The 25,552-nt window shown below is 45.1% G+C and overlaps 1 long non-coding RNA gene across 1 annotated transcript; it reads left to right on the top strand.

The window, feature by feature from the left end:
- Nucleotides 1-3,922: 3,922 nt before the first annotated feature.
- LOC145354745 (uncharacterized) lies at nt 3,923-21,825 on the top strand. Its single transcript, XR_013888897.1, has 3 exons — nt 3,923-4,060; nt 8,202-8,276; nt 21,760-21,825. It is a non-coding gene; the product is annotated as an uncharacterized LOC145354745 (long non-coding RNA).
- The last annotated feature ends 3,727 nt before the right edge of the window (nt 21,826-25,552 follow it).

Here is a 25,552-nt window from a genome sequence, read left to right as displayed (position 1 = left end):
CGACTAACTGATCATCTTTGAGAAAGACAAAATTGTGAGTGGATAAAGCCAGGTATATATCTTCAAATGCCTATCACCTGTGGGTAAAACTGAAAAGAGATTGGAGTTGCCCTGACAGTGGTTTTGCTGGAATTAATTGCACATATGTGAACACTTCCATTCCACAGAAGTTTAAACCCTCAGACCACTTGCTGTCTATGTGTGTGTGTATGTGTGTGCGCACATTGATTTCAGTCTGTCCTGTACCTGCTGCAGTCTCCTGTAGGATCTCTGGAGCTCTTGTGTCTCTGACTAGCCTACAAGCCGCCTCCCACTGGGGGCACATTGAGTGAAAGTGCTCACTTAATAATAAGGGATGTTTGAAGTTTAGGACTGAATATTTCAGTTGTAAGAAACAACTGAACAGTGTGTGTAAAATAGGACGTTTTAAAATGTAGCCTTTTAAAGGAATGAAATAAAGCTCACTGTTAATCCTCAACAAAGTTATTTTTCCTTTGTCCCACTCATGATTCCTTGGCTAATTTCCCTCTTTTTTTAGTGATTCTGTACTTGAAGCATCCCAGTAATGAGGCAGATCAGCTCTGCTCTGTTGAAATTCTGAATACACACTGAATTTTACAACTCTGTAGCATAGTTTACTCTGGTATAATGACATGATGCAACATTTCACCAACGTAATAGTTATGCAACATGATTAGAAATTTTCAGAAAACAAAACAGTAATTTGGCACAACAACTTGTTTTTTTCACTTTGATTCTAACTTCTCATTGGCCATCTTCCTACAGAAAGATGTTAAAATGCCGGGATTTTCCAGTGCCCCCGCAGTACGATTACCAGCAGTGGAGGCTGCTGGCAGGATGTTCCTGCCCAACCGATGCCTATGGCGTTTTTGCGTGGCTTGCCCCATGCTGCCGGGAACCCACAGTGGGGGTTCGACTTTGGAGGGACTGGAAAAGCCCACTAGTGGGAAGGGGCAGAAAACCCAGCACATAACCTTCTGGAACGATTTGCCTAGACTAGGGGTGAGAGATCCCACCAGTGGAAATGGCGGGAAACGTTGGCCAATATTGTAAACCATCGTATTTCACAATTCCTCAGTGATGTCAGCCAACTGCACACACAACAGATCCCAGGATAAATCAAACATATTATGTTTGCTAGTAGCTCCAAAACTTAGCAGTACAGAACTAGTTAACCACAGTTTTGAATCTTGGGCGCATGGTGGCAGAGTGGTTAGCGCTGCTGCCTCACAGCGCCAGGGACCCAGGTTCAGTTCCCGGCTTGTCTGTGTGGAGACTGCAGATTCTCCCCATGTCTGTGTGGGCTTCCTCCAGTTTCCTCCCACATTCCAAAAGATGTGCTGGTTAGGTGCATTGGCCATGCTAAATTTTCCCTGCGCGAACCGGAATAGGCACTGGAGTGTGGTGACTAAGGGAGTTTCACAGTAAATTAATTGTGACACTAATAAATAAACTTTAACTCTTCAAATCTGGCCTATGTAGAATCAATTGATCTCAGTTTTGACATTTCCAATTACTTCAACAATTTTTTGGGTGAGAGTGTTCCAGACATCCACTACTTCCTAACTTAATTCCAAGTGATCTGTTTCTAAGGTTATGCCTTAATCATGATTATGATTCATAGATGCAAGGGGGAGAGATTTGATGTGATTCCATGACGTTCCCCCTGTGAGGAGGTGTTTTTACACCTGTCTATTCATGTATTGAAGTGTGCTGTTCCAATTCTTCAGCTATAGCTTTAATCTAAAAACGTCATTTGGGTGGCATGGTGCCCAGTAGTTAGCACTGTTGCCTCAGCGCCAGAGACCCCGGTCCAATTCGGGCCTTGGGTCGCTGTCTGTGTTGAGTTTCCACTTTCTCCCTGTGTCTGTGTGGGTTTCCTCCAGGTGCTCCGGTTTCCTCCCACAGTCCAAAGATGTGCCAGTAGGTTGATTAGCCACGCTAAATTGACCCTAACGTTAGGGGGTTATTGGGGTAAATGAGGGTTATGGTGAACAGGGCTTGGGTGGGAATGTTGTTAGTACAGACTCAATGGGCCAAATGGTCTCCTTCCATGCTGTAGGGATTCTATGATCGTTTCTCCTGCAAAACAGTCATTGTATTCTTTTTTCTGCAATCCTGTATCTCTCGGCACCTTTCCGCAGGCATGTAATTCATCCTGCTTTAAGCACTGAAAGAGAAAAGTGGGATTGGGATCTACCAATACGCCCGATCACCTATCATAATACCTCCTAAACATTCACTTGTTATAAAACTCTCAAAGGTTTCCAATTTACTGAACAGTCTGTTTTTGATATATGCGTCCAGTCCATTAACAAAACTATCCCAAGAATTGGAATTCGTAGTCGTTGGAACTCCTGGTTCAAATTCTCGGAAAATAACCATTGGGAGGGAAGGCTCAATGAAACACTTGGTGAAATGTTTGCATGGTAACAAATTAAATATTTACTGAAGAAAATGAACACTCCATCGAAAAATAGCCTTCCTATCTTTAACCTTTACAAGACTGCTTCAAGCAATCTGAGCAGCTAATGGAGTAGTTTTGAGAAAGTTTAACAAGTCATTCAGTGTTAGTCACTTTTTTCAATACATGTTATTCTATTTTCTGCCAGATAATGCTTTCTTATACAACAGTGGAGTTTTATTTTTGTTTTAAAAGGTAGTACTTCAAATCAGTTTGTTAATAGGGAAGAGTTGTATTAACTGTTTGCGCTCAATTCTGTGGTTTTAAACAAAAACTATCATATCATATTTCTGGTTTATTTATTAATGTCACAAGTAGGCTTATCTTAACACTGCAATGAAAATCCCCAAGTTGACACATTCCAGCTCTTGTTTGGGGACACTGAGGGAAAATTTAGCATGGCCAATGCACCTAATCAGCACATCTTTTGGACTGTGGGAGGAAACTGGAGCATCCAGAAGAAACCATGCAGACACTTGGAGAATGTGCAAACTCAACTTTGGTCCATCAAGCCTCAACTGACTACAATCCCACCCAGGCCATATCCCTGTAACCCTACATATTTACCCTGCTAACCCCCCCAGACACTAAGGGGCAATTTTAGCATGGCCAATCAATCCAACCCACACATCTTTGGACTATGGGAGGAAACCAAGGCATCTGGAGGAAAATCACATAGACATGGGGAGACTCTGCACAGACAGTGACCCAAGCCGGAATCGAACCTGGACCCCTGGTGCACGGAGGCAGCAGTGCTAACCGTGTGCCACCATGCCACCCTTGAGAGAGATAGAGGTAAAGGAAGAAACAAAGGTCGGGATTTTCTGCCCACCCTGGGGAGCAGCAGAAGCAGGTTAGCATCAGCCAGTAAGTTTCCCAGCGGCAATGGCCACCAACTTCTTCAGGGCTGGAAATTCTCACCAGCGGGCAACAGTGAGCCATCACCATGGAGGCTGGGGGAAGTTGGCGGGGGGGGGGGGGGGGGGGGGGTGGAGGAAGGTATGCTGAACATCGCGGCCAGAGTTGCATTTCTATAACATATTTCATACCACCAGGATGAAACTCTGGAACTCGAAACAGTAACTTATACCTACTAGTAGCCTGCAAATAATGTGAGATGAGAAGGTACTTAAACCCAAACTGATTCTGCACTTCTCTGAATGCCTGGCTGCCCTGATTATACTGCTCATCCCTAGCCTGCGCTAAAAATAGTATCCAACACATTAACCTCAGCACATCTGAAGGATATAATTATGGCAACTATTCGTTGTTGCAAAGTACAATAAGAATGTGCTGTAGTTCGAAGGAAACACTGTGTGTGCCCTGACAGTCATTACAAACATAACAATTTTGCAACAGCGGACAGTCCATCATTTAATATAGTTTCCTTGCACAGTTCAATCACACCAGAGCTCTGGTAAGCAAATCTTTCTTTCACCAGACAACTTTGGAAGAAGTGAGTTCTTTGGACCCTTTTGATCTCATGCTTCCTCCTCTCCTCCTGTTAAGAGATTGTTTTCTAAAGTCTAGTTGGAGCGTAGACAGATCCTGAAGAGAACAATTCAAAGGGCTGTGGTAAGTTGATACAAACCTGCTCCACAATCATTTACTGTTAACTAGAAACTGCTTTCAAGGCATAGTCGGCCATTCGCTTTATCGGGTTTGAGATATTCCCTTTACAATATGCCGATGAAATGCTACTGCCACTGGGGGATTGGAAGGGAAATCACTGGCTTTAAGATTGACTTTGAGTGAGGGGAGGGGGGTGAGGTTTCACAAGTAATATTTTGGTTTAACCACTAATATTTCAGTGTCGCCAGCGCTGACAACTTAGCCAACTTGTAACTCAGAATCCTGGTAGGAACTAAATCAGTGATTTAACACAGAGGAATACTTTTCTCAGGGAACATTAAGGGTCTATTTGTGGCATGAGGCAGCAGTTTTTTTTTTACATACTTAACGCAAAGCTTGGAGATACCGTTCCACAGGAAGGGTGGGAAAATATTGAGACAAGATTTACTCTCAAAACCATCGAACCATTTGAGGGCTGCACTTACTTGCTTTTTGAGTTATAAACACACAAGTGCCAGAAGAAGCACAGAATTGTACGAAACATAAAATCAGCACATTGGACAGGATACTGGTGAAGCCAATTATTAGATGGCCCTTAAAATTAAAATACTTTGTCCTAATATTTCCTGCTGTGGGGTGTCAGACTCTGTTTGATACTGCTCCTCTGAATCACCTTGGGGTGTTTTACATCAGAAATGCTGCGGGTGGCATTTTAAGCACACCCCCCTCCTTTAATTGGGCAGGTTAGATAAGAAGCTAAATGGTGATGGGCTAAGTGGGTACTTAACAACTTGCACTTCTGAAGATAATGCCGTGGGAAATCAGAAATCAAAATCTTCAGAAGGCTTGAGTGGCTCATTTAAGTGGGCTCATTAAATTATTTTCCTGACACTGCACACCTTAGAAACATATAAGAGATAACACTGGGGGTGATTCTCCCATCCGGGATAATCTCGCACCGGGCGATACGGGATTCAAACGTGTGACAGTGTCTTCCAGTGCCGGATTTCCAGCAGCGTCCGCTCCACACCGGAGATCGGTGGAGTAAATATTTAAATGCGGTCAGGAATGCGGGGTGGTTTACTGTTGGGGGGGGCGGGGGGGGTGCGGGGGGTAAGATCAGTGGTGGGAGTGGCTGGAGATCGAGGCAGGGTGGGCGGGATCAGGACTGGGCCTGGGAATGGCCGGGGGCCAGCGATCGGGCTGTGATGAGGAGGGGAGGCGGCCAAGGGCCGACGTTGCAGAGTCTTGGGCCTGGCCAGCGATTGGGAGGTGTGGGACCACCACACATTTGCCGATCTCGGTGCTGACAGATCAGCACATGCACTGTAGGCACCCCCGCCCCAACCCACCCACCACGCACGCTGATTTCAGCTTCTCCAGCAGGGATATGCCGTGCCCTCTGAAATTTAATGATATTCACGCTGGTGGCCTTTGCAGTACACAGAGTGTGGGAGATTCTGCTCTGAACTCCCACTGAAGAAAACAGTGCGAATTACTCCAGTTTTCAGTCAAATTTGGCACTTAAAGAATTGGGAGTATTCTGCCCATTACTTTGGAAAGTGATTTCCGGCTTTAACTTTAAGACTGTTAAAGACTGAAAGACGAATATTAAAGAAGAACCTATTATATAAAGGATATAAACCAGGGGCTAGTGATGAGGAAAAGGGACTGTGGAGGGGTACCAGAGTGGGTGAGGTAGTTTGGTTATGAAGTGAGTTGCTTATTTTCTGCTTTTTATCCATCCCCAATATGTATTCTACATGCAAAATATAATAGACCTCCGGGGGCATTGCTTGCAGCAAGTCCAAGGATGTAGAGAGGATGAAATTGGTTTTAGACGGTAATACTGCATGGGACATTGGCAGTCCGTAACCCTGCCTGATCTTCTGTTCCACGGAAGACCAGAGCTCTGTACTATGTAATTCACAATTTATTATATTGCTGCTAAAGTGGAATGATTCCACAAAGTCTCGTTCTGATAATATGGCACATCCTGGGGCCAAAAGATGCTAACTGCTGTTGTGAAGGTCCTGTTGCAATAGATTAGCAGCTCTTCACAGATTTCTACCTCCTTTGCTTCAGGAGAGTTTGGGTGGTGGAGGTCAGATATTTTCAGCAGATACTGCTTTCCTTTTGCAAGCCTAAAAACTCTAGTATTCTTTGAGGAACTATTCACTTTGGTTTCTGACCTCGGCTCACCAAGTTTCAACACAAAAACGGAATGACAGCTTGGAATTTTTATTGAAGATTCCATTTTCAAGCCTCTTCGTGCCCTTTAGTGTGGCTTGTTGCCTCTGCAGTTGCTTTAGTGGCAGTGTCATCCATTGTTCATTGGCGACGCTGTCAGGGTCCCTATTGACAAATGGGGGTCCCACCTGCAAACCTGCTGTGCATATGAAACCCCCCCCAGCCCAAAAGGCGGGAGAGTTGGCATAGAGTCAAAGAGTTATGGTGAGCCAAGTCCTTTGGACCAGTACAGTCAGAATTGACATGAATGTGCCAGGTAACTTGGGTCATCGACAGCAAATGACCCCAGCCCAATGAAAACAGGACAGTGTTAACACAGAGTCAAAGAGGTTATTGAGAATCAAATTCTTTGGATTGGCACAGTCAGAATTGATATCAACATGCTGAAGCTCCACCTAGCTTTGGTCATCTTTGGAAAATGAAAGAAGTAAAACTTTTTATAGTTTTAAAAAATTTGGTCATGGGATGTGGGCATAGCTGGCTGGACCAGCGCTTATTGCCAATTCCTGAGGGTAGCTGAGAGTCAATCACATTGCAGTCAGTCTGGAGTCACATGTAGGCCAGACGAGGTAAGAAAGGCAGATTTCCTTCCCTAAGGAACATTAGTGAACCAGCTGGGTTTTTCCAACAATCGTTCATTGATCATTGTTTAGATTTTTAATTCCAGATTTTTATTAAATTCAAATTTCACCATCCAACATAGTGGGATTTGAATCCAGGTCCCCAGAGCATTACCTCGGGTCTCAGGATTACTAGTCCAGCGACAATACCACTACACCATCACCTCCCTGTGTATTTCTGCTAAATTTGTTGTTCCATCATGTTAAATGAAACAGGAAGGAAAATATAATTCATTCCAGATTGGATGGTCGGCTTGTGAATGATGAGTGATCTCCAAGATCTCCAATGTCTCCTGGCTTTCTGAGGTCTTTGATTCACTCACTGATCCCAGTTAAAGAAAGTAGGATTCGGCACAAGGGCAGGAATGTTTGATGGCACTCAGCTTTGAGGAGATAATAGTTTTGACTTCTGTCTTTTTCTTGGCTGACAGTTTAACCAAATTTTAACACAAACAGATTGACAGTTTGGAAATTTTATTGAGGCTTTTGTCTCTTCCACCCACAAATTTAATTGCCACTAAAATGAGGCCACATTCATAACTGCTTTTCTGCATGCATTATGTAACAACGCTCTCCCAGATCTCACTCTGGTTCTGTGGTGGATCAATTCTTTCTTTGTGAAACCCTTTGTATTCAAACTTATAATTTACAGAAAGACTTTCTTAAGAAAAACCTTTGAAGCATCTGACTCGGGTTCTTTCTAAGTTTAGCTCCATGAGTGTTGGAGCTTGGGAAGATTTTTTTGTCTTGAGCAACTATTTTGGCATGTCCAGTAGAACATACTTGGACAGTCACAGTTTATGTTTGTGCACAGTGTTTTACTGCACTCAATGCTAAGTGTGACCTGCTCCAGATTGAACTTAGACAGTGGTGCGAGGTTGGCACCGGAACTGCAAATGGTGCAAAGCAAGTTTAATAAAGCAATGTATCTTCACAGTTAGTCCATTTACCCCCACAAGGCGCTCCATCCAATCTCAGCTTGTGTTAAAATAATACAAACGTTCAGTTTACTAAGACTCTTCACAGACAGTGATCCAAGCCGGGGACTGAACCCAAGTGCCTGTTCTATTCATATCCAAATATGAAGAACTTGCTGGAGTTGGTCACCTCAAGAACAGTGCTGTGGATATGTCATTTACTATCTCCCATACCTCCAAAACTTATCCCCTCAATTGTCCTTTCAAAGAAAAACTGATGATGCCAACTTTCTCCAGCCTTCCCTTCAAGTTTAATCTACTGACAACAACATTCACCCTTGTGTTTTACTCACTTAGGGAATGATGTTTCCTCCTCATCTTGATGACCAAGAAATGGACACAAAGCTCAAGATACAGTTTAACTGGAATGTGGTAAGATTTCAGCAGGGCAACCTCCAACTGACATGCAACTGGTTAGTGTCCACCATTCTATTTGCTGGTTGCTGCTCCATGATGACTGGACATGACAATAGCCCTGTCGCAGTAACGGCAGGGTGATTGGAACTTACCTTTATTACTACACAACTGTGACAGTAATATCAGGCAAGGGGAAGATACTGCTATTAAATGTAGAAACCGTTGTTATCCAAGATGCACCATTTTGCCAACAGCTTCACAAAAACAATTGTTGTCCATAAGAGAAAATGCTGGAAAATCTCAGCAGGTCTGACAGCATCTGTAAGGGGAGAAGAGAGCTGACATTTCTAATCCTTTGACAAAGGGACATCGGGACTCAAAATATTAGTTCTTTTCCCTCCTTACAGATGCTGTAAGTAGTCTCACAGCCTGATGAAGGAGCAACGCTCTGAAAGCTCGTGCTACCAAATAAACCTGTTGGACTTTAACTTGATGTTGTGAGACTACTTACTGTGCCCACCCCAGTCCAATGCTGGCAACTCCACATTGTGGCTTAAAGATGCTGCCAGACCTGCTGAGATTTTCCAGCATTTTCCCTTTTGGTTTCCAGATTCCAGCATCCACAGTAATTTGCTGTTATCCTCAGTTGTTGTCCTTGCACACGCTACACACATCAAATGTCCATTCAATCCTTTTGATGAGTAAATTCCCTCTTAACATTCTAAACTTTTCACTACAAACAGTGACCCCTCTTCCCCACAACTTCCTCCAGCATTTGGAGACTTAAACATGCAAAATAGTAAATTCCATTCCTTTCTTCACTTTCCCTTTCAGCCTCCTTTCTCTCCATTTCTTAATCCAATCTTTCTTTCCCAACCTTTTCTCCTGTTAAGGATAAAGGAGAAGGGTGAACAGAATCTGCGGCAGGCTGGATTAAAGCTGACATCAGCATGATTATGGATAATCTTTAAGGCAGGATAGCAATTATATTTTTGGCGTCACACTGCAGGAGGCTGGCAGCAATTACAAGAAGCAATGAGACCAGGGGACAACAGAAATAACCAAAATGGATCTACAAACGTCTACACCAGTGTTTCTGAAAATGACCCATTTCACAAAAGAATTCAATTATTTATTAGTCACAAGTAGGCTTATTTAACACTGCAATGAAGTTATTGTGAAAATGTACCACCTTTTGAAAGCTCATGCAATGCTTTTGAAATGCAGTCACTGTTGTAATGTAGGCACCCAAGAAAAGGATGCGGTGATCATGATGCATAATTAATATGTGCCCGTTCAGCGTAATGCAGACAGCCTGTCTGCTTTGTTGTGTCTGCTGATTGTAACGATCACTGCGTGCAATCATCACCAGCAGGGAGCCCAATATCGTGACTTGCCAACCCCACTTCAAGCTAGCCTGCCCTGCTTTAAGGGAAGATACACTGGGGCTGCTGGAGGTGCTGAGATCACAGGCCCAAGGCCCATCAGGTTGGCCATCATTGGGGTTGAAAACAGAGCGTGCAGTAAGGACACGGTGGGTTTTAAAAGCTTGGAGATTGGAGAATAGAAGGGGAGACTGCGGGGTGAGACTGGGGAGCTGCTGCAAATGGGTGTCGCCTTGTGTGATATAATTAGCCCCCATCGAGAGGAATTGGACAGAAAAACTTCACTCAGCCTACCCATTACAATGCAGCGCTTAGAGGGAAGGCGCATTGTGGCTACAGTATGTGCTGTTAGCCGTTACATAACTGAATTTGACTTGGACAGAGTGAAATATGGCTGACACTGACAGAGAGAGAAAGAGAGAAGAGAGAGAGGGAGAGCGCAAGAGGTCAGGCACCATGTTTTGAGATACCGCATTACCTGTTGGTGCCAGAGATGGAAATGAGGGTGTTCCGATACCTGCTGGGTTCAGGAGGTTCGCCAGACACCGGGATTTTACGGCCTCATGCAGGCGAGACCAGAAATACCCGCCTAAAGTCAACGGTGATTTCCTTGTTGCACCCTTGCCCACTCCAACTCTGTGGCGAGCGAGGTGATAGAGTTCCAGCCAACGTACCTCCTTTTTCGGAAATGCAGGTTAGCTTTAAGTAGGGCAAACTATTGGGACCCCTGTGCAGATGTGTGTAGCCACTGAACAGTGTTGTTAGTGTCACAGATGATGAGCAGGCAGTGTGAAGTTGCCCTGTCGCCTGTTTATCACTCATCAGGTATTGGATACCCATTCTTGTTTCAAAGATAGTGGGCAGGATTTTCCAGACCCTCCCGCTGGCAGGATCTTCCAGTCCCACTGAAGGCAACCAACCACCATTCCCCCTACCTCCCCCAAAACACCCTCCCACACCCCCACCGTCCCGTTCCCCCACCCCACCACCACCACCTCCTTGGAAGTTCCCTCATGGCTCAATGGGTGAGCTACACAAAACGGCGTAGATATCAGCGGAACTGGAAGATCCCACAAATGGCCAATGTGGCAAGCTGCCTCCACTTCCAGAAAACATATCACGAGGTGGGGGAGGGAGTAGGAAAATCCTGCCCAGTGGGTGGAAATCAATGCCAATAATAAAGTCACAAGGAGCTAAATGCAGCACCCCATAAAGTTTAATGGCCTCATGTGAGTGGTCAAGGACAGTGAATACAACTCCAAATGCCATATCTCGAAATGCCTCATAGAATCATAGAATCTATTCAATTCAATTCCAGCCTCAGGTGTCTATCCGTGTGGAGTTTGCACATTCTCCCCATGTTTGTGTGAGTTTCCTCTGGGTGCTCCGGTTTCTCCCCACACTCCAAAGATACACAGGTTAGGATTGGCCATGCCAAATTGCCCCAGAATGTGAAGGTTAGGGGGATTAGTGGGTTAAATACAAGAGGTTACAAGAATAATGCCAGGCTAAGATGCTGTCGGGAGAGTCAGTACAGATCAGATGGGCCGAATGGCCTCCTGCTGCACTGTATGATTCTATGATCATTCACCTGATTGCCTCCCCTCACACCATTGGCATTGCTGCAGATCTCCCGCAGCAGGTTACACACATTGCCAGCTAGCCACCTATTCAGCCACTCAGCCATGACAGCCACATCACCCAGAATGCAATCCATTCACTGACATACTTTCTCTCTCTGACAGAGGAAGCTGGTGAACAGATCAGAGGCAGCAGGAAGAAAGTAGAAGGTGAGAGGCATGCCTACATGTCCAAACCTCACTCGGGGTGGGAGTGGGGCAATGCTGGCCATTGTGGGGCCACCCATAGCTGAGGGCAGTGCTGGGCTGATTTAGTTGAAGGTGGTGACAACCGCATCACTAATCCTCCTTCTTACAACCCACTTCCCCTTCATCCTACACTTACAAGATGCAGGTTTGTAGCCATGCTTTCCACTTTTTACCCTTGTGACTCCTTCCTTTCAGATGTTCAAAAAAATGCAGCCCATCCAAGAAGTAGTTTGCAAAGACTAGTATGACAGATGATGAAGACACGCCATCACTTGATTTTATATTCACTCTCATGCTCTCTGACACTGACCCTATGTGTATATTAGCAGATAGCAGAGAGAGGGTTCTGTATGCAGTGAGATGCTGCATGTGAGCACACTGCAGCTCGGGCACAGATAACACAGTGGCAGCTTGCCAGAGGATGAGAATGAGATTGTACACAGATTGTGCTGCAGAGGACCCAGTTGAGAAGTTCAATTGTTCAGGCTGCAGAAGGTAATTGGTACACTCCCAAATGCTCTGACCATGGAAAAGTCTGCCGGAAAGCCTTTGTGTAAATATTGAAGGTAATGAAGGGGTCTGGTGCCTACTTGGCACAGAGTTTTGTGCACAACTTGGGAGTCCATCATTCCACTGGGAAAGGTGGTCAACTCCATCAGCACGATTGTCTAACCAAGCACAGAGGCAGATGAGACACTTCAGTTATAAAATCATAGAACCCCTACAGCGCAGTAGAAGGCCTTCTGGCCCATCAAGCCTGTACCGACAACAATCCCACCCAAGCTCTATCCTCATAACCCCAGGTATTTACCCTAGACCCCTGACACGAAGGGACAATTTAACATGGCCAATCAACCCACACATCTTTGGACTATGGGAGGAAACCGGAGCACCCAGAGGAAACCCACATAGACACAGAGAGAATGTACAAGCTCCACACAGTCAATACCCAAGGCTGGAACTGAACCTGGGTCCCTGGTGCTGTGAGGTGGCAGTACTAACCATTGCACTGTGCTGCTGTCTCAGCTTCCAATGTAACAGAGCAGGAGCCACCAACATCTGAGTGTTTTCACAACAGCTCAAACTACTGCCACCCACACTGTGGACACCAGTGTCAAAGGGTGTCAAACATTCCAGGAAACTCTCATCTGACAGATTACTTATGTTTCCCCGAGGGATAGACAGGAGTTCCATGGAGCTCACACCCACTGCCCTCTGTGTAGAAGACAGACTTTGCCCTCCCATCGCTGCTGCTCCACCAATCGCCCTGCTGTGGTCTGCCAGCCAGTTCCAGATTGCTACTATCAGGGCGAACATGATGAAGTCTGCAGTTTGGTCCTCCAGGCCTAGAACTCCTTGGTAATGGCCTTCTGTGGTCTCCACCACTGAAAGTTAACTTCTTTCCACCAGCCTTGTTGCAGGCACTGGGATTTCACCTTGTAGGAGCACTAGGCTTGGAAAAGACACATCAGGGACTCCATAAGAGTGATTAGTTTTATTTTGTTTGCAGTATGGCTAAGGTGTCTTTATGAAGTTGGTTATTTTCTGTAGGCTTTTTATTTCTGACCAGTGATGTTCAGTGACAGAAGGAAGAGGAGTGTGGGACTGTCAGTGGAGGAGGATTAGGATTGAGGTTAATGGCATGACACTTGAATTAGTATTTTCTTGAACAGACTGGCCATAAAGTGGTTATCTTGGTTGCAGCTTTCCTTCCTCTTCCTCCCCTGGATGGGATACCGGGAAGAACACCCACTCTTCCTCAAATGGCATGAGAAATTCTTCATGCGGCACAGTAGCACAGCACTGCTGCCTCACAGCACCAGCGTCCCAGGTTCAATTCCCAGCTTGGATGACTGCCTATGTGGAGTTTGCACGTTCTCTCTGTGTCTGTGTGGACTTCCTCCGGGTGCTCCGGTTTCCTCTCACAGTTCAAAGCTGTACGGGTTAGGTGCATCGGCCACGCTAAATTCTCCCTAGTGTACCCGAACAGGCGCTGGAGTGTGGCGACTGGGGGATTTTCACAGCAACTTCATTGCAGTGTTAATGTAAGCTGACACTAATAAATAAACTTAATAAACTTAAAAACTTGTTTTCAAGTCTCCAGTGCGGACCTCAAACTCACAAACGACTGACCCCAGAAGAAGACTGAGTCACTGCTTGCTGCAATGAATTATCAGTGTCCGATTGGCATTCTTCCTTTTAAAGGACTGTGGCTTTTGACATTCTTCCAGATCTGAGGAGATTTAAATCGTCAAGGTGCTGAAGGAATTGAAAATCTATATTTTATATATTTGCTCTACTAAATCAATGCTACCCATGCGTAGCATTTTTTCATTTACATTTTACACATTTTAAATACAAATAAGAGATATTATTCTCAGCACACGACTAGACAATGGAGAACTTGATGAGTGAAATCACTAAAATAAAAGTCTTTAAAATCATGTGCCCGGTGAACATGGAAGGAAACTAGCTCTCCCAGCATCCCCCACAAACACACTCTCTCTCTCCCCGCCCCCTCACTTGTCTTGCAAACAAAATGAAAATGGCAAAAACATGACAGGAAAGACTAAGTGATGTTGAGGTCATTGTGTGGGAGCTGAAACTGCCTGGAAGATGGCAAGTGAGCGAAGTAAACAGGGTTATGCAATCGGGACTTCCTGTGTGATCATCTCTCATTCCCTCTGTGCTCATGGTCTTGACCCCTGACCTTTCCGAGTGATTTATGCTCAAACCTCCCAAAAGTACAAAGTCCAGCGCTGGACCTGCACAGAGCAGGGGCCACCCCACCTCAGATCGGAAAAGTTTCCTTCACTTCTTTCCAACTCAGCTCAACCAGTTCATAAAATGAGGCAACTCTTTCTGTAAACAAGAGACTTGAACATTTTCCTACACTTCATACCAACCCTTGACTGATATCTGTTCAAAGTCACACAATTACTCCCCGCTCACATGCCCTGGCTTGAACCCTTCAGAGTTTCCTTTGTAATATACCCATTGCTATTATTAAGCATATGTCTTTGGATTCTGAAGGCCTCTGATTTAGTTTTATTTGCCTTGTTCTTTGCAGCTAAGATCCCCCCCCCCACCACAGTGCTTGGTGAGGCTAATTTTGCTCTGCCTTACATTCCTTCTCGATTTGCCTGTCATTTCAGGGCTTGATCCAGAGTTTTGCTTCTAGCCATAGCGCAGTAAAACTGATATCCTGGTCGGACTTTCGGAGCACGGCCGGGAACTGGACTTCTGGGTGAATTCCCGCTCCAGACCCCACGCCTCAACCTCCGATTCAGCGTTATTTTTAAATGTAAATGGTTGGCCAGGCGGTGAGCTGGGTGTACAGTCAGTGGTGCCGGGCCTCTCCGGGAGGTGGGAGTGATCTGCCTGCTGCCAGCCGCAAACACAGGCGGCAGCTATAAGAAAGCCCGCCCTCTCCCACAGCTGGCAGCTCCCGAGAGGGCGGATAGCAGAAATGGGTGCACTGCTGCCTCACCGTTTCGGCCTCGGGTGATTGCCTGTGTGGAGCTCTCCCCGTGTCTGTGTGGATTTCCCTCAGGGTGCTGTGGGTTCCTCCCACAGTCCAAAGAAATGCAGGTTAGGCGAATTGGCCATGCTAAATTCTCCCTTCGTGTCGCAGGATTAGCAGAGTAAATATGTGGAGTTACGGGGATAGGGCCTGGGTGGGACTGTTGTCAGTGTGGGCTCGATGGGTTGAATGGCCTCCTTCTGCACTGTAGGGATTCTATGATTCGATGTTTCTCTGATTGAGCGCAGGATACATCAGGGTTTGAGGATTTTAAGCATTAAATTGCAGTGAACCCGACAGCTATACTAACGTGTACCAGACTGTTTCCCGGAATCACCATTGAAAGTCATATTGCTGCTCTCACTGGTTTGTTCACAAACTTCGTAAGGAGCTTAAGCTGCCATTAATCGGAAGAGAGCGAGTTCCCCATTCCCTCCCAGTTGACCTTTGGGGAGGCACGGTAGCACAGTGGTTAACATTGCTGCCTCACAGCGCCAGGGACCTGGGTGCAATTCCTGCCTCGGGTCACTGGCTGTGTGGAATTTGCACATTCTCCCCACGACTGCGTGGGTTTCCTCCGGGTGCTCTGGTTTCCTCCCACACTCCAAAGATGTGCAGGTCAGGTGGATTGGTTATGCTAAATTGTCCCTTTGTGTCTCAAGCTGTGTAGGTTAGGGGAACTAGCGGGGTAAATACGTTTGGTTATGGGGATGGGGGCTGAGTGGGGTGCCCTGCCTGAGAGTCAGTGTAGATGCGATGGGCTGAATGGCCTTCTTCTGCATTGCAGTGATTATATGTCCTAACTTTAGCAATTGCAGGCTGTCTTGAAAGTGTCAGGAAGAAGAGATGGTTCTGGGACTGTGATTTTTAAGATTGGCTGGGGTTCAGACATCCCCAGCAGTTGAAAATCCAGCCCTCTGTTCCTGTCACAGGCTAAGGTGTGGGCCAGAATGTTACTGATAAAATTCAGGAGCGGAAGCGTGTGAAATCCGACGAGATGATGTCGGGAGAGTGTGCGAGTTGGATGAGTGCCCGACGACAATCAAGAAACCAATTTAAATTAAACACCAGTTGCCCATCTGCCTTTACGATTGGCAGGCGGACAGGCCAGTTGGCCAGGAGGCCTCCACTTTGGAGCTCTGACTTCGATCCAGGGTGGGATAAAGTGTCTGGGCTCAAATAAAATTAACAAATGTGCCTGGTGACGGAGGTCTGATTGTGCTGCTGGACTCTCATGGTGTAGTTTTTCTGCTGGTATTTTATTTCTCACAGATGGGCAGTTCCCTCACACAGATCCGCAGTGGCCCTCTTCCCCCAAGGGAGCACATTTGGAGTGCCAGGCTGGTCCCTCCCTATTTTCAGCGCCTTCCCTCTTGCCACCCCTCCCTGGCAGCACTCAGTCTTTGACTCAGTTTGACGCTGCATGGATGGCTGTTAATTGGCCAGCCAGTGTAATGTTAACAACTCAATCGCGAGCAGGTTTCACATCTGCTCCTGTCCCGTGCTGGCTCCGGGCGCGCCCTGGACAACAAACCCAGGCCAAAGAACGGTATAAATAAACTGAGTGTGTAAATCATGCAGGAATAAGGCTGAAGTGGGCATTAAGGGGTTAAGAGGCAGCAATGTAAATTGGCAACATTGCTGCAGATAAAATATCCGGGCCTGCTCGCAGCCTGTCTTCCCCTTCTGCTTAAAGCCCGGCTCAGAACTGCGGCCTCTGCTCTTTGAAGGATTGCGGACCAAGCTGGGACTCAGTCTTTCACTCAAAGCCTCACTTCTTTCCCCTGCTGTTCTGCACCAGAAGCCAAGGGACCGCAGTAGGAGGCAGAGCTAACTCGACAACCAGTGGAAGACCCCCTGCTGAATGCAGAATTATAGGTTTAACACAGAGTTGGTAACCCTCCTGAAGTTTCTGGGAGCTGAAACTGAATGGTAGAATCACAGAGTCCCTGCAGTGCAGAATGAGGCCATTCAACCCATCAAGCCTGAACCAACCACAATCCACCCAGGCCTTATTTCTGTAACCCCACATATTTACCCTGCTAACCCTCCTGACACAAGGGTGGAGACTTGAAAACAAGTTTTTAAGTTTATTTATTAGTGTTACAAGTCAGCTTACATTAACACCACATTGAAGTTGCTGTGAAAATCCCCTAGTCGCCGCACGCTGGCACCTGTTCAGGTACACTGAGGGAGAATTTAGCATGGCCAATCAGCCTAACCCGCACATCTTTGGAGTGTAGGAGGAAACCGGAGCACCCGGAGGAAACCAACACAGACATGGGGAGAATGTGCAAACTCCACACGTGCAGTGACCTGAGGTTGGAATTGAACTCGGATCCCTGGCGCTGTGAGGCAGCAGCATTTACCACTGCGCTACTGTGCCACCTAATCTCCAGGAAACAAAATTCTGAGGGGCAATAATTGTGTTGTTTTCCCCTCCATTTTCTTCAAACACTTTCAGAACAATATTGAAAAAAGGCTGTCTCACAAACAGTTAGTTCCACTGGACAACAAAGCCTTTCCAATAGGCCATGGGAATGCAGAGGTGGCCAGAACAATAGACCAATGGTGTTAAGTCTGAGGCTAATGGGAGGTGGGAGGGGTAGCTCCAAAGAACGCACATGGAGGTAAGTCACAGAAGTAAATAGAGTTTATTAATAAACTGCTTTTCTTGCACTCCAGCCCTCAGCTTCATTGGGGGTGGATTCCCGGGCAGGTCATCTCTCACCCCAGGTCACCTGACCCATCCTCTTAAAGGGGCAATGCCCCACTTACATAACAAAGAAAATTACAGCACTTCAAGCCTGCACTGACTATGCTACCCATCTGACCTAAAACCCCCTACCTTTCCAGGCAGCATACCCCTCTATTCACATCATATTCATCTATTTACCCAGGCACCCCTTAAAAGTCACCATCATATCTGCTTCCACTACTCCCCCGGCAGTGAGTTCCAGGCACTCGCCACCTTTTGTGTAAAAAAAAACAAATGGCAATAGTGCGGGGCCGTTACAGACAGGAAGTCATTTGGCAGTGCATGCAGGAATATATCCAACCCAGAATTGGCAACCTTACTCCAGCATGCTCTGTTCCCTCTTCCTTTGTAAAAGTTTCCTCTGGTCACTGCCCACAGCGGGAGGGCAGATTTCAGTGCACAGGGGACGACAGAAGCAGATCCGACTTCTGTCACCGCATGGGGCAACGTGCAGAGTGTTCCAGAGAATGCACGCTGAGCAAGGCACTGACTGGGATCGTAGCCCTAACTCACACTGGGTTACAGTAATAAAAAAGCTCAAGTCCGGAGATCTGAACAATGCAAAATAAATCACAGTTAGAGACAAAAAGGAGGGAATCCAGCGAAAGAAGCTTGGCGTGTCTTTAACATTTAACTAGAATTGCCTCACGGCTGCATGTAGATATTTGCATATGTGGCCTAGTTCCCTAGAAATATTGGCTTTGTTTTAAAAGACACTTAGAATAAGTCATGAAGAAACATATGCGGATCTAGTGTGCCTTGAAAGTGAAAACCACATTTTGAAATAATAAGTTTCACCAAAAATATGCACTGGCAACTTGGAAATCACAACAAGATGCAAAATGATGGGGGCACAATGAAACAGAGGGAGAAGAGAGAGAAAGAGAGACGCCAGTGAGTTGTCTCTCTGTCACACAGATAGTGAGGGCCCCAGGTTTGATCTGCCATCTGTACCAAGTTAGTTGACATCTGCAGGTCTGGTAGCCACAATTGATGCACACCTGGTTACCACACAGCCTGCCCAAAGGGAAGCCTACACTTGGATACGATGAGTGAGAACATGGCTACGCTCTGTGGGGACATAAAGAGTTAGTCTTCACTGGCAGCAGTTGGCTCCTTGAATCGGATCTAATGCAAGTCAGATATGCCCTGTGCCCTGGAAAAACACCCTAGGAGAGGAACGGTTGCAACAGGGGAGTGGGGGGAGAGCAGAGGAGAAATAAATTTGTCCAAATTAAAGAAAGATCAGAGGCTAAGCAGGACACCTAGTTCCATTCCTAGGACAGGATTAGTTTCTCTCTCCTCCTCCTCTAGTCCTGCCCTTTCTACAATGCAAGGGCTAAACTATACTGGGGTTTTCCAGCCACATCATGGCAGGATCTCAACAGCCTATCTATACCTTGGCTGAGTTTCGGCTTCATACAGCACAACATAGGTGAGAAAACTGGGTAGATACTTTGGGTTTATACTACATACCACCTCAGGGTAAATATCATCACAACATCATGGTTTCTGCTGGAAGAAGGCCCCGCATACCTTACACTCAGAAATCTTTCCTTTCTGCCCCAGTGTATTGGACATTGAACTCGATGATCTGCCATGATCCAGAATGAATGGTGGAGCAGGCCCAAATGGCCTACTCCTGCTTCCACTTTCTATATTTCTAATCGTACTGTGAACATAAACGAAAGCACTTCTCAATGATGTCCCCTTGTTGATTACACCTTTGTCATGTGAACTGGAAACTTCACCCACAAGAGTTTCACTAATCATTCCGAGGGTTATTAATGTTTTCCAGAGTGAGAGGAGGCCATTCATAGACCAACAAGCAAATCTATTTAAAAATATTACACATGAATTAACAGAATAATGTTACAATTAATTTTTAATCCAATCTGTTGCCGTCTTGTAATATTTCTTGATGAGTATTTGTGTGAAACTGAATGGCATTAAATGCGAGAGGAGTGATCTCGCCCTTTATACCTGGCTCATGCTCAAGATTTCTTTCAACTCAGCCCAATGACACTGGAGGCCGAAGCTTACAGCCAGGTTTTCACTACTGAGCTGGATGGCTCACGTTGGGAAATTTCCCCATTCCTCATATCTGCCTTGGTAAAATGTACCCCAAATTGCATGAATTTTGCTGTGTGTGTGAATGGACCCCAGAAGCAGAATGTCAGTGGCCACAGGAATAGGTGAATCCTGAGGTGGGTGAGTTAGAAAGATCATCTCCATTTTCTAGAGCTTTGTCCCAGTTGTTTCAGAAGCTGGCGGGCACTCTAGCCCTCACCCCTTACACCTTCAAACCACTACATTGTACCCAACAATGCCCCATGGTCCCTGATACCCTGACGCATAGCCACTCACCGATTATCCATCATGGGCAGACTTCAGGAGTATGTGAAGATGAAAAGAAATAAGCTAACAATCTGATACAGGTCTCATACTCATTCATAGAACCCATTCAAAGCTTTTAAATCTCAAATAATTAATCTCATACAAATATAAACAGACATCTTTTCGGACCACATAGCAAAGGCAGCTAATCCTTGAATAACCTCCGTAAACTGTTCAGTCTGTGAATTTGGGACCCTGCTGTGATAATTGTAGTTTTTGAAACTCAAACAAGCATTCACGATAGCATTTCCCTTGAAGCAATATCAACAAAGACCTTTATGGAAATGACATAAACAGATGCCACTTGATTTTCTAACCTGAAACAGATGAATTGTCAATTAAAAGAAACCTATAGAGGGAGGTTGTTTTTTACATTCTTAGTGATAGTTGTGGCTTGTTTTCTTTTTAAGTTTGAAGAAACAGTGATTTAAAGAAACTTCAGACCATGACAATTATATAGTCCTATTCCATATTAAGGAGCATTTGTGTCTACTCCATCAGTTTGTGACTCCCATACTGTAAATTAAGGGCCTTGCAACAGTCAAAATGGGGTCTATTTCAATGGGTGCTAGGTTTAAATGGCCTTGCTCAGTTCTGGTTTCCCTCCTGTGTGAATTGTATTGCACCCCATTCCCCTTTGCTTATCCCTCACCCTGCTAGGAAAAACAGGATGTATCAGAAGCGGTGCAGGACTTCCATTCATTTTAAAGATCTGCAAAGTCTTCCCAACTCTGCAAAAATCTCTCTCTTAACTCCTCCTTTCACCTCTGGGTTTGAGAATATGTCAAACAATCTATCAACCACCTTTCCTCACATAGGCTTGGACATTAAGTTTCCCCACTTGGGTGGCATGATGGCACAGTGGTTAGCACTTCTGCCTCACAGCGCCAGGGACCCGGGTTCAATTCTGGCCTTGGGTCACTGTGAAGAGTTTGCACTTTGTGTCTGTGCGGGTTTCCTCTGGGTGCTCCAGTTTCCTCCCACTGTCCAAAGATGTGCGGGTTAAGTTGATTGGCCATGTTAAATTGACCCTGGTGTCAGGGGATTAACAGGGTAAATATGTGGGGGTTACAGAAATAGAGCCTGGGTGGGATTGTAGTTGGAGCAGAAGCAGTGGGCTGAATGGCCTCCTTCATTCTGTAGGGATTCAATGATTCTATGATCACTGGCAGTATCTCACGTTTTGTACTTGTGAATTAAACCATTTCAATGTCACACCCAATTAACCCCCAAGGCGTACAATACTGATGAGTCTCACTATCTTAAGCGGGCAGAGTATGTGAAAAAAGAAAGAATTCCAGATGGGTGTTTCATTATGCTGTAATTTGGGTCCTTAGGTGCTTGTGCTTTATGTGTCAAATCAGTTGTGACTCAAATTTATCTTAGTAGTAATGAACTAGCTGAATATAGGTTACCCCAAATTCCTTCTTTCAAAAATTTAAAAATGTGACAATATTTTACTGTCCAGAAATTCAAAAAGGTCGATGTGAGTTATTGGATTTGGCTATATCCTCAGACATGGGAAGGATAATAGTTGGGAGTGCATGATTTACCTTGGGTAATAGTGGCAAGACAAGTTATGCTATGTCAATTTAATTACTTATAGGAAACAGGATGAAAGGCATTATTCACCTCCCTCAGGATATTCAATCAGGACAACCTACAACAGTGCAAATTATACAAGGTATGTTGATTTAAGTGAACTGGATAGAGTGACTGTCTTGCTCCAAGATAGAATTGCAATATTGATTGCAAAGAACTAGCATTTAAGCATCTGTATATATCTATATGTCTGCTTAAAACAATATTTTCATTATTTATTCAGTTACATGTCAAGCAAAAGTAAATATGTGAATCAGTCTGCTATCCAGGTAACAACAGCTCACACTTACATGACACTCTGTAATGTACTGAAATGTCACCAGAGGCTTCACAAAAAACATGATCAAACAAAAAATGTGACAAGGAATCATATCATGAGATATGAGGACAGTGATCAAAAAGCTTGCTCGCAGAGGTCAGGTTTTAAGGAGGAGTGTGTGCTGGGGATTTAGGGGAATTAATTCCAGCACTGAGGACTCAGGCAGCTGAAGGCACGGCCACAATGGTGGAGGGACTAAAATCAGGGATGTGTAAGAGGCAGCATGTGTAGGAGGAGCATGCCACCTCACTATAAAGAAACAAACTCAATGCCTAATACTGCCATTCATATTTTTCTCAAAAGTGGACAGCCCTTCAATACTGGAATGGGCAGTAACTTCACACAATAGGGTGGCTGGTCCAATCAAGTACCTCCACTAAACAGAGTGACCATGTTTTGTGGTCAACCTTTAATAGCATTCAACACACGGTGGTACTTAGAATTCCAAGGAACTCTATCCACATCTTGTGATTTTAAAATATGGGCGAAAATATTTCCCATTTTCCACAATTTCATTAAGGAAACCACGCACAGATGCCTCAGGGTTACCAGATCTAGTTGGACATATTCCTGGATGAGTACCACCAACAACACCACCACCTGCAAATTCCTCTCCAAACCACTCATCGTCCTGATTTGCAAATGCATCACCGTTTCTTCGTAGTCGCTGGGTCAAAATCCTCTAATTCCCTCCCTAACGGCATTGTGGGTCAACCTAAAGAACATGGACGGTAGCGATTCAAGAAGGCAGCTCACCCCCACCTGCTCAAGGGTAACTAGCGATGGGCAATGAACGTTGGCCAGCCAGCCATGTTCCATGAATGAATAAAAAAATGTTTCACGAAGACTGAACAAACAGCCCTGATTTTCCCACCACCCTATCTCCATTTACAATTTATTTATTAGTGTCACAAGTACTTACATTAACACTGCAATGAAGTTACTGTGAAATCCCCTAGTCGCCACACTCTGACACCTGTTCGGGTACACTGAGGGAGAATTTAGCATGGCCAATGCACCTAACCAGCATATCTCCTGGACTGTGGAAGGAGCACCCAAAGAAAACCCATGCAGACATGGGGAGAATGTGCAAACTCCACACAGACAGCCTGGGAATTGAATCCGGGTCCCTGGTGCTGTGAAACAGCAGTGTTAACCACTGTGCCACCGCACCACCCAACACTTCAGAACTAATAAACAAAAGTATTCAAAGAAAACAAAAAGAAATATGATGCTTTTGTCTAGCAATATCATAGGAGATTAAATCCCTGGAGAGTCCAGACCAATCCCGATGGGTTAGTTATCCTACCAACCTCAAAAGCACTTGCATTCTCACAGAATAGGTTAAATAAATGGCAAACCTAATTAAATACTCAGGAGGAAAATAAAGCATAACATGGTAAATGATCCATTTGGTCTCTGCAGGCAACTTGTTCCATTTTGAATTGGGACTGTGCTTCCGAGCAGGATATTTGAATTGATCTACATGTCACCCTCGACATCCAGGATCATTAAAATGAACGGTCTGGTTTTATACTATGGTTTGCAGGTTATTGAGATTTTCAATGAACTTTTAATCAGCAGCAAAGCAACGGGCAGAACTCAAGCCCCAGTCATGCTCTCTGCCACCACCTCCTTGAGTCTCGAACAATATTGGACTTGAGAAAAGGTGAAAATTTTACCATTAAAAAAATGAAACCAAAGACAGTTCATGAAATCTATTCGTGTAGCTGGAGTAGCACCCCTCAAGTTCTAAGCCTAGGCTAGCGACCTGTTCCAGGAATTATTAACTGTGGAAACAGGCAAAAGTCTGCCTTAGTGCACCACAAGGTTTGGGAAGAGAATTGGAAGGAACTTATATAGCACCTTTCATGGCCACTGGGCATCTCAAAGTGCTTCAGAATAAGGAGGCATGACTCCAAACTGTTGTATGGCAATATTTTTGCTCGTTTCATTGCAAGAAAGACTTGCTTTTGTATAGTGCCTCAGAATGTCCCAAAGCTAACGATGTATATTTAAAATTGTAATGCATGATCTAAAAACAATAAGCTTCAAAATATGATAATAACCACATAAACTATCTTTATTTAGTGATGTTGGCTGAAGGATAAATATTGACCAGGACACAGCACAGGGCGGCACAGTGGTTAGCACTGCTACCTCACAGTGCCAGGGGCCCAGGTTTGATTCCCGGTTTGGGTGACTGTCAGTGTGGAGTTTGCATGCTCTCCCCGTCTGCGTGGATTTCCTCCGGGTGCTCCGGTTTCCTCCCACAGTCCAAAGATGTGCGGGTTAGGTGGATTGGCCGTGCTAAATTGCCCCTTAGTGTCAGGGGGACTAGCTAAGGTAAATGCATGGGGATAGGGCCTGGGTGGGATTGTGGTCGGTGCAGATGCGATGGGCTGAATGGCCTTCTTCTGCACTGCAGGAATTCTACGACACTGGATAGAATTCGTCTGTTCTTCTTCAGATAGCACCATGGAATCTTTTATGTCCATCCGAGAGGGTAGACGGAGCTTTGGCTTACCACCCCACCCAAAAGACAACCATGCAGCACTCCCTCCTCTGTAGGTACTGCACTGAGTACCTACTGTTTTCTGCTCAAGTCTCTGGGGTGCTTCTTGACCCCATGAGCTACTGGCTCAGAGTCACATGTACTACAACTGAGCTATAGCTGACATGATCGAGTTGCATTAAATACCTGGTGGCAATGTTTCCAGATATTCCAGTGGTGATCAGATCCTCATCTCCAGTAATTTTAGCTATCGGCGCAGTCAGCTGTATCTTCCTCCTTCATTTCCTGGCTCAGCATTCTGGAAAGAGATTATGTGAACCGATAAGTAAAATGATCCTGTCGGAGGTGAGGTTTGCAATAAAGGACTTTCATGGCCTTTGTTGCATGATATCCCTGAGAAGGCTGCATTTACTCTGTATACTATTAAAGAGAGCTATCGGTCACCATGACAACCAATGCAAGGCCCAAGGGTACAAAAGTCTACTCTCAAGGAGAAAGAGAAAAACTGGAAGAAACAGAAGAGTATTTGCAGGGCCCGAAAAGTCAGAACCATAGCAGCTATGGTCTGAAGAATGTGAGATTAGCTAACAATAATTGCCCTGGCAACAAGATAAAAACAAAGGCTGATGGGAGCTTTAGACAAGTGTGGAAGATTTCTATTTCGAAGCCAATAATTACGATTAGTTTATCAACAAGGATTACATTATCAAGATGTGCACGTTTGAAAATATCTACTGCCAACATCTCAAATATAGAAAGCATCTTTCTAGCATAAGGTTATCAGGGAATTTAAAAAACTAAATTGTCCAATCTCTAGTTCTGTGAACAGTTGCTGCATGTGTCCTTTGTTGGAAGGGAGTTACGAGGTGTATTGGGACATGGAATGTTTTGAAACAAGCCAATATTTTCCACATGAAATGGGAACACCATTTTCAAGGTATATCCCCGCAGGGAATTGTTGTA

Source organism: Carcharhinus amblyrhynchos, chromosome 18, assembly GCF_965287045.1.
Source record: "Carcharhinus amblyrhynchos chromosome 18, sCarAmb.v2.hapA, whole genome shotgun sequence".
NCBI lineage: Eukaryota > Metazoa > Chordata > Chondrichthyes > Carcharhiniformes > Carcharhinidae > Carcharhinus > Carcharhinus amblyrhynchos.
The sequence above is the reverse complement of the archived record's forward strand: the minus strand, read 5'-3'. Positions and strand labels throughout refer to the sequence as shown.